The sequence below is a fragment of the Oncorhynchus masou genome, chromosome 1 (assembly GCF_036934945.1).
Source record: "Oncorhynchus masou masou isolate Uvic2021 chromosome 1, UVic_Omas_1.1, whole genome shotgun sequence".
NCBI lineage: Eukaryota > Metazoa > Chordata > Actinopteri > Salmoniformes > Salmonidae > Oncorhynchus > Oncorhynchus masou.
This window is the reverse complement of record NC_088212.1, coordinates 26,841,394-26,854,767: the sequence shown is the minus strand read 5'-3', so window position 1 is coordinate 26,854,767 and position 13,374 is coordinate 26,841,394.

Genomic DNA, 13,374 nt, shown 5'->3' with positions numbered 1-13,374 from the left:
GGACCTTCAATGCTGCAGAAATGTTTAGGTACCCTTCCCCAGATCTGTGCCTCGACACAATCCTGTCTCGGAGCTCTACGGAAAATGTACTCAACCTCATAGCTTAGGTTTGCTCAGACCTGCACTGTCAACTGTGGGACCTTATACAAACAGTTGTGTGCCTCTCCAAATCATGTCAATCAATTGAAATTACCACAGGTGGACTCCAATCAAATTGTAGAATCATCTCAAGGATGATCAATGGAAACAGGATGCACCTGAGCTCAATTTCGAGTCTCATAGCAAGGGTCTGATTACTGTAAATAAGGTATTTCTGTTTATAGCTTTTAATACATTTGCAAACATTTCTAAAAACCTGTTTCGCTTTGGTATTACAGGGTATTGTGTGTAGAATGATGAGGAAATGTCTTTATTTAATCCATTTTAGAATAAGGCTGCAACGTATGTGGAAAAGGTCAATGTGGTCTGAATACTTTCCGAATGCACTATATCTACCGTAGCTTTGATTGGACAGATTGGACAATCAACATGTCACAGATCTCTCCGGAACTTTCATTACGCACACCTGTCCCCTGTTCCTGCTGATTAGTACTTGTATAAGTGTGCCCTGTGGTTTCCATTGGGCAGTCGATTATTGTTACAATGTCCGTTGGTGCGTGTTAGTACCTGTGCTGTGTGTTTTGGCTTTCATGCCATTGTGGATTGCGCAGATGATTACGGGTCTCGTCCCATGTGTCAATCATTTTACGCATGTGTTATTTATTCGAGGTACTCCTCACTCTTTTGTTTGGGTTTCAACCCTGTGTTTTTGTATGGTGTTTGTTTGGTCTTTGTCCTCTGCCTTTAACGGCACGCCGTAATTTGGGCTTAATAAAATCCCCTATTACGCATTCCTGCGCCTGTCTCCCAACCCTTCATACCAACATGACACAACATCATACTTTCAAAATCTTAGCTAGCAAGCTAGACAAGCAGTCATCATCATGAATGACATCGAGAATCTACTGGTAAATATTTTTCAATCCTTGTCATATGAAGAGAAATTATAGATTAAACATATCAGTGCTCAGTGGCCATTGGACATAAACATTACCCAACAAGTTGGAAATTGCAAATTCAACAATGAATTCAACATGCTCTCTGATGTAGTATTTTGAATGATTTTATTTATTTCTGTATCGGCACGAGTAATTACAGTATATAGCTAATTTTGGCAAAAGTACTTCAATTTACTTTAGGGGAAGCATATTGCATAAAGCAGCTGAACGGAAGGCTTACAAGGCTGAGTTCAAATGTAGACATCAAATTCAAAGCAATCGGCGCACTGACTAAAAGGCTGACCGGCAAAGCAAACTGTCTGGCACTGTCTTTGCTCTCTGCTTTCTTAAGGTGAGAGAAATGCACCAGGCTGGCAGCTTGTCTCCAAGCGATGACCGCATGGCCCTACAGCCAACCATCAAAATGCTAAACAGCTGTTTTATTTGAATTGGTATTGAAATCATATTAGTCTACTTTTTTGTAGCCTACTTTTACATTTTGGTCTTGAGCTAGGGTATGGGTACTGCCATACCCTGCCATACCCACAATGCCAGCTTATTTACCTCCTCCCTATAGTCTGACTCGTTGTTGTTGGTTGTCAGGCCTAAATCCAAGCGTGTTGTCATCCTCAAACTTGATGAGGGAGTTGGTGACGTGCAAAGTCACACAGTCGTGGGTGAACAGGGAGCACAGCAGAGGGCTGACGACACACTCCTGGGGGGTCCCTGTGTTAAGCGTCAGTGTGGAGGAGGTGTTGTTGACAATCCTCACAGTCTCTGGTCTGCCCTTCAGGAAGTCCAGGATCCAGTTGCCGAGGGTAGTGTCCAGACCCAGGGCTCTGATCCTCAGCTCCATGTGGTGGGCAGGGGCTCAGAGCTGCTTGTCAGACTAATGGAACAGTGGGTGGTGAGACACATGTGGTGCCTGATCCTTGAGAAAAGGGTATATACCAGCCTTGAAGCTCCCCCTGTGTCTTAACATTAACTCAGGTCCGGGACAACACATTGATATAGCTTGTGAACATCACAAATGACCAGTAAATGGGGTCACAATAGCTTTGTAAACATAATCTCCTGATGTTCTTCCGTATATGTTCAGTTATCCAAAATAGATACATATAGATACGTATTATTGTATTTGAGGATTGACCTCGGCTACAGTATATTCTTTAAGCTTGCCCACTTTGTGGTTTCATAGAAACAAACATAGACCATTTTGGTGTCATAAAAACATACCAAAACCAAATTGAGAGGACATATTATGTTCACCTTCGAAGAGATAGCAGTTCAAAGGTGGCAGCCATGCGTCTTATGTCGATAAATTACCTTCATTTGGTGGTTTTTGTTTTGTTTCTCCCATCACATTTTCAGCTGGATTGTGAAAAGAAGGGAGCAGAAAAAGAGAGAAGATAACTGCAATTCCAGTCCTATACCACCTGCCGGTAAATTGGATCCTTATTACATTTAGGCCACATCTATCAATAAATGGAATGGTATCGAAATGTCTTTGTTGGCCACAAATCGTTGGCAATAGATCCGGTCTCTCCTGAAACAAGGCAGTCATTTATTTGGTCCACAGTTCCTCCTTGGGTGAGACGAAGTAGAACACAAGACTTGTATTTGTTCCCTCAGTGATAAATGTGCCCCCGCTGAACCTTTGATTATCAGCAGTAAAGTAGGAATCCATTAGACAATCATTTAGTGCTGCTGGGGCACCTTCGGATTCTCCCTCTTTCATCAACTGGTGCTACCAGGGAGGCCAGAGACACAGAGGAGACTAATGCCATACCCAGCAAACCGAGAGTGTTACCAGGACATAAGGTAAGTTCTAATTAGGTTATGTAAAGCTGAGAGTCATTTTCTAGAGGGCAATGCATTAAAGTCAAGAATAAATGTGAATGAGGAATATAATATTAATATGTAAAATGTTCTACATTCAAATTAAACTATTTGCTCATACACCTTTTATAGCCACAGACTGTATACCATTGCAAGGTAATAGAGTGCCCTTGGCAAGATGAAGGTAGTGGCAGACTGAAATGGTAATCAAGTGAGGGGGAGATTTGGGAAGGTCTCCCCAGTGCTTGGCACTCTGAGCAGTGGATTTATCAGTCCAGTAAGTCTTTACGCAATATCCTCTTGTGCTTGCAGCATATTGAAGAGAAAAGAATCTGGGTGGAAATGATCAGCTGTATGAAAGGCCAGGGAAAGTTAAGCATGCCCTAAGCAGGTCATGACTCTTCTTCCCTGATAAGAAATAACTGCCCATGTAAGGCAGAATGAGGAAAAAAGATAACCTTGTCCCATTTGTCCTATTGAAATTGCTGAACTGTCACTCAAAATGAGAGTCAGTCAACTGGCTTGATCAAAACTCTCTCAGGGGGGAGATATTTGGTACCTAAAGCTGTGCTTATTGAGAAGCTGCATAATAATTGTGCAATTGTTTTTGCAGAATGCATTGACAGATTAGATTTTTCATGTTCATCTGGCTAGGAAATGTTTACAACATTAACCATAGACATGGCCAGTCCACTTCAGGTCTGTATGTTATTTGAAATAGAAGATGTTATTTTGTGCTGTGTCTAAGTGAGTCATATTTGCTTTAAAGGTTAGGCAACAAGAACAAATCAACAGGAGAGGAGCAGTAGCATAACACACCCTCCTGTGACTTACTGAGGGCCATAGGAAGGTCACTTTATTCTTCCCCTGTGGGCATCTTCCTGGCACACAGAGTGAAGATAATAAGTAAATACAATTTTAATGGCCTTCACTCTGAATAGGTGGCTGTAATCTGCACAGGCTCAAGGTGTACTGGGCACCAAAGGAGACAGGGAATAGTCTGCAGTGCCAGTGGTTATTATTAGCGCTATCATAGATCAGATAGAGGAGGAGAATGAAGTGTGATGATGAATTTGGGGCTCCTGTCAACTTCTGTGGGGCTGTCAGGGCCAGTAGGCAAGGGAGCCTGGCTAAGGTCATGGATAAAGGATGCCACCTCAGGGTGGCCCCAAGGGAACTACTCACTACATTACACATATAAAGGGGGAATATATTGCAACTCTGAACTAAAGGTCAGAGGGGGGAACAAAAGTTTCTGTTCACACATGGAGTCACTAAGATTCATCCCTAAGAGTCAGGTAATTCCCAAAAGTACATAGGGTGATTTATTAATAGATTTATGAATATAATGCTTATTCAATGTCTTTATCTACAAATCTCTCTTAGGTTCCTTTGTCTTCAAACCTCCCCATCCATCTTCATTTCACGTCCCTGACATCAGTCTGAAGTACATTGATGTGGTGTGCAGCTGCTGCCAATGTCCATGTTAAAAACCTAACCACAACATTCCCTCAACCAATAGACCTGAATATTAATATACTTAGCACATGTGGGTCTATGGGGAGTTAAAGGTGTATTATTGTATTTCAAAATGACTTGCAGCCACAGACCGTGTAACCCTAGACATTGAGGCCCAGTCTGGAGCATATGAAAACCTTCAGAAGTAGAATAGATCTCAGTGTAGAATTGGCTTCCAGGGCTCAGTGGGGCCCAGATGCACATGTGCTGCCTCTGGGCTGGCGCCAGCTTTCATGTGAATAACATGCCAGTTCACCATTACTGCTGAAATACATTTTTGTGAGCCAATGCTTTCTCCTTCCAACTCTTTTAATGTTTTTCACAGATGTTCGAGAGTGAATTTGTTTCCCTCCCAGAGATCACATTTCATACATTCAGATGGAACCAAAACATTGGTTCCACGTGGGGAGGGATGGAATTTGAGATAGAACCTGAAAGCATAATAAACAGCATAAAAACAATTATAGTGTGCGAGCATTGTAGAACTAGTATAGCTGATTGAAATGCAGTGGTGGTGCCAACTGTAAATCAATGCTGGTCAATGGATCCTAGATATGTGAACACCATCACAAGGTACTGAGTATGCCAGGATATGCTCAGCTTGAGCTCACTCTATTCTGACTTGCATCTGAATAGATAGCAGATTGATCGAAGTACAGTACAATCGAGACTTTTATGATATGGGTCTGTTTCATGTTTAATGTATCTCTCCTACCTACGGACAGAATAGATGCAGGCTGCCTTGTGGATGTTATCCTCACCTCGTGTATTGGGCTTGAAAAGAGACATCAGAGCACTCAGAAAGAGCGAAGAACATGAAAAGAACGACTGAACTAGGCAGATTATAATTGCATTTAGTGCTCATATTCAATAGGATTTTGCTTGGGATTCTCCTTGTCATTCAAAGCAGGCAACATACTTCCCATTATGAATTCAACTGTATGCTTTTCAAAATGTAATTAATCATCTGATGAGAGCAAGCTGACGCACACTTCATGTCTGTGTGTGATAGAACATGTTGTTGAATCAATGGCACTACTGATTGAGGGTTAGTCCCTGTCATGTAGAATTGATTTTGAGCATGACAAAATAGATGGGTTTATGATGTGTTTGTGTCTTGGTGGCATTTCGGTCACTCTGAATGCTGGCAGGATACAGTTTAACCTATTCAGGTTGATCTTCAAAGTATAGCGACAATGTCACATCATGCAAGATGCCCTGGCAGTGATAATCAGAATAAATGGGTTTGATTTATTCATGTTGGCTACCTTGACTTTTTTTAAATTAAGGTTATAATTAACTGTCCTGTAGTTAAGGTTTTGCAGTTGACAATATGTTAGCACTGGTAATAACGGTCTATATCATGAAATGCACGATTTTAATACATCTATAAACAGTTGTATTCTAAGGATGTACAGGCCGGTCTCACGTTGGGTCTCCGACTGTAGTGACTACAGTTGGCTAGATGGAGAGGCTCGATCTGCGTCTTTCATGTGTCATCAGCCCCGTACATAAAAAAAAAACATTTATTGTAGTCCACATGGTGTCGCTGTTGCCTGTCAATCAGCAAAATCTTGAAAAGTGGACAGGATTTTAGATTGAGAAGAACAATTGAATATGCCCAATGTGAGAATCCTGAACCGTTTGGCAACATACATGGTAAATTTCCTTTTGAATATTAGTTTGTAAGAAACGTGTTAGATATGGTAACAACCCGTTTCCTAAATATCTGCACTCTAGGATAGAGCTTGGCTACTGCGTGAAGAAGAAACAAGACAAACCTGTAGCCTAGCCAGTTGTCAAGTTGTCATTTATAAATGTCAAAGTAATTCTCACATATTTTTCAAGGCTCTCGAGGGGTCAGATTGGAAGAGATACTTCTGCAGCCCAAAGTCGACATAAAACAGAGAGAATACAAAACCACACGTAATTTTTGCGATTTGGCCGTTTTGCCCCATGTTAGATTCTTACCTAGGTAGCCTGGGCCTATAGGCTATCCAACTACAAACATATATATTTCCTATAGCCTAAGCAGCAGTAGAAGAGTTATGTGTATCCAGATTGTTTGGCAAATTTAATAGCAGGACCATTTGTGAGTGCGCAAAAGTTTCTAAATGCTTTGCGTAAAATGCACAATATGCTTTGCGTAAAATGCACATATATCTATGGGACGCCTGATCACTGCCGGTTGTGATACAGTCCGGGATTGAACCAGGGTCTGTAGTGACGCCTCTAGCAGTGAGATGCAGTGCCTTCGACCGCTGCCTCACTCGGGAGGCCAAATGTTCAACATTTTATGTGCGTGCGTGGGGTGCTGAGCAGTCGGTCCGCCTTTACTCCACACTACACGCCCCCTAGACCAGCATTTACCAATACAAGTTGTGATTTGTGTTCAATTCCCTCTTATTTTTATACAAAGGATGTTGACGATGTGCATTATGCCAGGAGGATGGATTTAAGAGGGCGGAGTGTCAGGTCTTTATAGCTTGGGTATATCTGCAGCAGGGCACATGGATACAAGCGGATACAAATGCAAATAAGTATTTCATACTGCATAGTCAGCGGCCACATGGAGTGCCGAAGTTTGATAAAAAACGGATATAAAACAACTAACTGACCGCTATGTTGTACTGTATCCGACATGGAATGAATCTTTGTTCCCGCTGTAAATAACAAGTATTGGAGTTAGCCGACGCGTGATTTGAAGCATTTATTTTTCGACGGGTGACAGGACATCTGAAGAACTATATGAAAACACTTTTTTTGTGCATTTCTATCACACCGTGAGTCTTTTGCAGCCAAAGTATAATTGATTCTCAGTGAAATTCTTGAGGTTCGACGATAAGAGCTATTAAGCTTCGCCAAGAAACTTCACATCGGTCTGCAAACGATGCAGAGGAGACAGGGATGACAAACTGGTGAAGACAGCGGATTTAAAATCCAGTAATATAATCCCTATGTAAAAATTGTATTTTTGTGACAACGGCTTCCATGGTGATTTTTCATGATCCCATGTAGCAGAAGAAAACCAATAGGCTACTAATACTATTTTGTCGATAGGTAACGCTGAAGTCACCGTGCGTCATTCGGTTATCTGGAAAGCAATATGCATGTAAACTTCAACTTTTAACAACTATTTTTACGACTTAATATTTACTACATATTGCCCCGTTTTCATTTCCATTCGATATTCAGAAATGGTCACCTTTTGCTGAAGGCTGTTCACATTGGATTATAGAAACGGGCATGACTTTTTGGAACTTAATAAACTATCCATTTGGATGGTCAGTGGACATTTGTAAAAATCCAGAAGTCAGTTTTGATGCAGCCAAGTTTATGATTTGAATCCCTTTTGACTTATCCATTATCACTAAATCTAAATGGATTTTTTTCAAGAGGCGAACAGAAACATGTTGCATCTCCATGCGCTACAATCAATCATGGTACTTTTAGGGGGTAAGTGTAACATTATTTTAAACCATGGGTTTTGTGACCAATGCACACATGCAACCCATCTTAGCTCTATGATTTTGATATTTGAAGAATTTAATTTTTAATTCATTCTGGGATGCTTAAGCTTTACCATTGTGTTTTATGTTTCTCTTATTATAAACATCATTTTATGGGGTGTTCATCTAGTGAATTGGGTCGTACCACCAATACTGTGCCTTTTGAGATGTGTAACTTGGTGAAAAAAAACCCATTAGATTTCACTTAGAATGTTAAAATTATCATAAAGAGAACACGTTCAACTTTAATAAAGAACATGTTTTCCAACCTTAAGAGGTTTTACATTAAACAAAATGACAATAGTAAGTGCCTATTAAGTGCCAAATAAAATAACAGGGTTAATCATTCCATCTTAAAGCAGTTGTTAATTATTTTACATGTTAATATAAGGTTCCCCACCCTGAAAGTAGTCTATGAGCCAGGATACATTTTAACCCATTGTTCGGTTTTCTTTAAACAACCACTGCAAACTTTAGCTAAATATAGCCACCTCCAGCTAAACATCTATGGTAGTAATAGTGAACATTTGATTTGGCCATTTAAAAAAATAACATGAGTTGATTTGAGTTGATTATTTTGGGGGGTTACAGGGGATATCATGCCCTGTCTTTTCCATAGCTTTTTAGCTAACGGTGGCTAAAGTTAGCTAAAGATTGTAGTGGCTGTTTAAAGAAAACCGAACCATGAATTACTGGCCCACAGCCTATTGTCAGGGAAGGGAACCATCTAATATAATGTTGTAAAGTAGTGAACTACTCCTTTAAATCAGTCATAAATCCCCTTCTGACAAGGGAACTGGAAGCTTGTTTATGTGCAACAGGGAGGGGCAATCAAATGCAAGCTTAAAAATAAAAATGAAATTGTTAAAACATTTCTAGCCTGTCTATGTATGGGTAACATGATTGACGTGTTATGCTTGACCAATTCAGTTTTCCACCCACAAAACAACAGAAAAAGGCCCAAAATAGTAGAACCAGCTCACCTGCTTTTACTCTATGTTTTGATTTGATAGCTTAGATGTTCAATGTTTCGTATTAAATAATTATTTAAAAAGGAATAGTTTCCCCATATTAAAATGAGTTCAGTTCAGAGTTGACCTTTAAAATGAGGGACAGGTTTTTCTTTCTTTTTTCACTTTAAAATAAATCACTAATGACATTTAAATACATAATCTTCAGAAATGACTTTGTCAAAGCAACAAAATAACTAGGGCTTTCTAATGATGGTGAAAACAATGGTGATGATGGTGACATGTGGTGAAGTGTTTGGGATAAGTGGGTTAAAATCATTCTGGAAGTCAAGAGGGTGCATGTCAAAATTGTGCATTTTTGCACTTCAGCAAGTCTTTATTCAGATTGATTGAATTCTACATGTGGTCTGTATTAAAGGGCACGTCAATACATTTAAAAGGCTTTTAAAATTCAAGATTTGTGCACAATTTATAATTGAAATATCAAAGGAACAAAAAAGGCACTCATTTCGTAGAAGGACCCAATTATAGTTGACCAATGTTAACGCCTCACGCGGATAGCTTCCTCATGGGAGTCTTTCAACATAATTCTTAAGGCTAAGTGCTTACAACAGACATTCAAGAACCAACTGATTTTCTGTCAGCATCAACAGTTCTCTACACCCCATTCTCAAACCCAGCTACATGTGACAGACGTAGGGTTGGGCGGTATCTAGATTTTCATACCGTTATACCGTTTCTGTACCATACTGGGATGTACGGGATTAACGGAAGTGCAGACAAGGGGAGTTATAAAAAATTATAATAATATACAGTACCAGCCAAGTTTGGACACCTACTCATCCAAGGGTTTTTCCTTATTTTTCCTATTTTCTACATTGCCTTCATGACAGCTTTGCACACTCTTAGCATTCTCTCAAACAGCTTCATGAGGAAGCTCTTGAAGGAGTTCCCACATTATGCTCAGCACTTGTTGTCTGCTTTTCCTCCACTCTGTGATCCAACTCATCTGAAACCATCTCAATTGGGTTGCGTTCAGATGATTGTGGAGGCCAGGTCATCTGATGCAGCACTCCATCACTCTCCTTCTTGGTCAAATAGCCCTTATACAGCCTGGAGGTGTGTTGGGTCATTGTCCTGTTGAAAAACACATGATTGTCCCACAAAGTGCAAACCAGATGGGATGGGATATTGCTGCAGAATGCTGTGGTAGCCATGCTGGTTAAGTGTGCCGTGAATTATAAATAAATCACTGACAATGTCACCAGCAAAGCACCCCCACACCATCACACCTCGCCCTCCATGCTTCACGGTGGGAACCACACATGCAGAAATAATACGTTCACCTACTCTGCGTCTCACAATAACACAGCGGTTGGAGCCAAATATCGCAAATTTGGACTCATCAGACCAAAGGACAGATTTCTACCAGTCTAATGTCTCTTCTTCTTATTGGTGTCCTTTAGTAGTGGTTTCTTTGCAGCAATTTGACCATTTTTTAAAATTATTATTATTTTATTTAACCAGGTAAGCAAGTTGAGGACAAGTTCTCATTTGCAACTGCGACCTGGCCAAGATAAAGTGTAGCAATTAGACACATACAACACCAAAGAGTTACGCATGGAATAAACAAAACATACAGTCAATAATACAGTAGAACAAAATAAAACAAAAAGTCTATATACAGTGAGTGCAAATGAGGTAAGTTAAGGAAATAAATATGCCATGATGGCGAAGTAATTATAATATAGCAATTAAACACTGGAATGGTAGATCGGCAGAAGATAAATGTGCAGGTAGAGATACTGGGGTGCAAAGGAGCAAAATAAATACATGAATAAATACCAGTATGGGGATGAGGTAGGTAGATAGATGGGCTGTTTACAGATGGGCTATGTACAGGTGCAGTGATCTGTAAGCTGCTCTGACAGCTGGTGCTTAAAGCTAGTGAGGGAGATGTGAGTCTCCAGCTTCAGAGATTTTTGCAATCCGTTCCAGTCATGGGCAGCAGAGAACTGGAAGGAAAGACAACCAAAGAAGGAATTGGCTTTGGGGGTGACCAGTGAGATCTACCTGCTGGAGTGCATGCTACGAGTGGGTGCGGCCATGGTGACCAGTGAGCTGAGATAAGGTGGGGCTTTACCTAGCAGAGACTTGTAGATAACCTGTAGCCAGTGGATTTGGCGACGAGTATGAAGCGAGGGCCAACCAACAAGAGCGCACAGGTCGCAATGGTGGGTAGTGTATGGGGCTTTGGTGAGAAAACGGATGGCACTGTGATAGTGCATCCAGTTTGAGTAGAGTGTTGGAGGCTATTTTATAGATGACATCACCGAAGTCGTGGATCGGTAGGATGGTCAGTTTTACGAGGGTATTTTTGGCAGCATGAGTGAAGGATGCTTTGTTGCGATATAGGAAGCCGATTCTAGATTTAATTTTGGATGAGATGCTTATTGTGAGTCTGGAAGGAGAGTTTACAGTCTAACCAGACACCCAGGTATTTGTAGTTGTCCACATGTTCTAAGTCAGAGCCGTCCAGAGTAGTGATGCTGGACGGGCTAGCAGGTGCGGGCAGTGATCGATTGAATAGCATGCATTTAGTTTTAATTGCATTTAAGAGCAGTTGGAGGCCACGGAAGGAGAGTTGTATGGCATTGAAGCTCGTCTGGAGGTTAGTTAACACAGTGTCCAGGGGCCAGAACTATACAGAATGGTGTCGTCTGCGTAGCGGTTGATCAGAGAATCACCAGCAGCAAGAGCGACATCATTGATGTATACAGAAAAGAGAGTCGCCCCGAGAATTGAACCCTGTGGCACACCCATAGAGACTGTCAGAGGTCCGGACAACAGTCCCTCCGATTTGACACACTGAACTCTATCAGAGAAGTAGTTGGTAAACCAGGCGATGCAATCATTTGAGAAACCAAGGCTGTCGAGTCTGCCAATAAGAATGTTGTGATTGACAGAGTCGAAAGCCTTGGCCAGGTCGATGAATACGTCTGCACAATAATGTCTCTTATCGATGCCGGTTATGATGTCGTTTAGAACCTTGAGCGTGGCTGAGATGCACCCATGACCAGCTCTGAAACCAGATTGCATAGCGGAGAAGGTATGGTGGGATTCAAAATGGTCAGTAATCTGTTTGTAAACTTCGAAGACCTTAGAAAGACAGGGTAGGATAGATATCGGTCTGTAGCAGTTTGGGTCTAGTGTCACCCCTTTGAAGAGAGCCTGATTCATGCCGTCTCCTCTGAACAGTTGATGTTGAGATGTCTGTTACTTGAACTCTGTGAAGCATTTATTTGGGCTGCAATCCGAGGTGCAGTTAACTCTAATGAATTTAACCTCTGCAGCAGAGGTAACTCTGGGTCTTCCTTTCCTGTGGCGGTCCTCATGAGAGCCATTTTAATCATAGCGATTGATGGTTTTTGCGACTGCACTTGAAGAAACGTTCAAAGTTCTTGACATTTTCAGAATTGACTGACTGTCATGTCTTAAAGTAATGATGGAATGTCATTTCTCTTTGTTTATTTGAGCTGTTCTTGCTGTAATATGGACTTTGTTTTTAGCCAAATAGGGCTATCTTCTATATACCTCCCTTATACAACTGATTGGCACAAACACATTAACAAGAAAATAAATCCACAAATTAACTTTTAAGAAGGCACACCTGTTAATTTAAATGCATTCCAGGTGACTACCTCATGAAGCTGGTTGAGAGAATGCCAAGAGCGTGCAAAGCTGTCATCAAGGCAAAGGATAGCTACTTTGAAGAATCTAAAATCTAACATATATTTTGATTTGTTTAACACCTTTTTGGTCACTACATGATTCCATGACTGTTATTTCATAGTTTTGCTGTCTTCACTATTATTCTACTATGTAGAAAATAGTAAAAATGAAGAATCTCTGGAATGAGTAGGTGTGTTCAAACTTTTGACTGGTACTGTATATATAATATATGTGTATGTCTGTACGACACACAAATAGAAATGCAACATGGAACAATTTCAAAGATTTTACAGAGTTAAATTAACTGTAAGGTAATCAGTTAATTGAAATTAAGTCATTAGGCCCTAATCTATGGATTTCACATGACTGGGAAAACAGATGCATCAGTTGGTCACAGATACTTCGAAAAAAGGTAGGAGCGTGGATCTGAAAACCAGTCAGTATCTGGTGTGACAACCATTTGCCTCATACAGGCTGTAGTTTGTAGCCTGTGGAATGTTGTCCCTCTTCAATTCAATAGCTGTGCGATGTTGCTGGACACTGGCGGGAAATGGAACACACTGTCATACACGTCAATCCAGAGTATACAAAACAAGCTCAATGGGTGAAATGTCTGGTGAGTATGCAGGCCATGGAAGAACTGACTGATGTCGCGAGAGTGCGCGACTCCCAATAGATAAGCTTGGAGATGCATGCTATGGAGCAATCTAAATTAAACACAACCCACACACCACAGGATGTTGGTGGCACCTTAATTGGGGAGAACAG